Here is a 1,394-nt window from a genome sequence, read left to right on the forward strand (position 1 = left end):
TGAAAAGGATACATGATGTATTCCACATCTCTTATCTGCGTAAATGTCTAACCGACGAACCCTTATAAATGCATTTAAAAGACGTCGAAATTAATGAAAACCTTAAATTCGTAGAACGACCTATACAAATTGAAGACTTCAAAACAAAGAAACTTAAGCGACGAAATCTAAAATTGGTTAAAGTAAAATAGAACTCTCAAAGAGGCCCCGAATATACTTGGGAATTAGAATCTGAAATAAAGAAAAAGTACCCCCGCTTGTTCTAAGAAGCGAATCTTGCGAACGAGATTCATTCCAATGTGGGGAGGATGTAACATCATGAAAATTTCGGATCAAAATTAACAAGTATTCAAAGTTCAAGAACTGAAAATGAAAAATATTCTTGACCCATCGCGATACGCGATAGATCAAAAGACATCCCATCGCGTATCGCGAAGGGTATGTTCCAAAACCCAAGAATGGGCGGTTTCGAGATACGCGATACCCCAAAGGCATAACGTCATCACGTATCGCGATTACGTGGTCTGACAAGCATTGACACGTGCTCCTCAATGTGTCTCCACATGACGCTGCGTGTCCTGCCATGTGGCACATGTGGAAAGCCTACTATGTTACGCGAAAAGGCTAGTCGCGATACGCGATGGCCTCCCAAGGTCCCATCGCGTATCGCTGTGATATGAAATATTAATTAAAGGATCCGTTAATCCATCGCGATACGCGATGGATCCTTGGCAAGACCCATCGCGTACCGCGATGGGTTAGCTGATCAATGCCTATTAATAGGGCCATCATGATGCCCTTCATTCATGCTCACACCTTTCACTCTCACTCTAAAATCATCTCTCTCATTCCCTCGATAAGCGTCTCTCGACCCTACTCGTAATTCGTGCCAAAAAACAAAGTTTTCTTGAAGTTCGTGCCACACACCGACGGCATTACCTCGAAGTGAGTACCACCAAGACACGAGCCGACGTCCACTTCAAAGTGCGTGCCAACAAAGATTGACGTGTGATGTTCCTTGATTCGTGTGCAAAGAAGTTTTGATCAAGATTACTCGAGAAACGTGAAAGCGTCGAAGTGTTGCTCAAGATTCTAGAAAATATACGCCAACCAAGGTAGGGGTAGTGCCCAATTTAAATATTAATATAATATTAAAAGGCTTAGACCCTAGTCGAATGTATACTTGATACTTCGAGAATAAATAAAAGAAAATATAACAAAGAAAATATAAATAAGAGATATGAATATAAAGTAAATCTTTGTTATTAATATTATTATTGTTTAAGTTTTTTAAATAATAATAAGTAAAGAAATAAAGTATACATTTCTTCGAGAAGAAGAAACGTAGTGTTTAGAAAAGTAAACAAATAAAACTAAAGGTTTAAAAGTTGTTA

Source organism: Bidens hawaiensis, unplaced genomic scaffold, assembly GCF_021521415.1.
Source record: "Bidens hawaiensis isolate Kalapana, Puna unplaced genomic scaffold, B.hawaiensis_p1.1 tig00027565_1, whole genome shotgun sequence".
NCBI lineage: Eukaryota > Viridiplantae > Streptophyta > Magnoliopsida > Asterales > Asteraceae > Bidens > Bidens hawaiensis.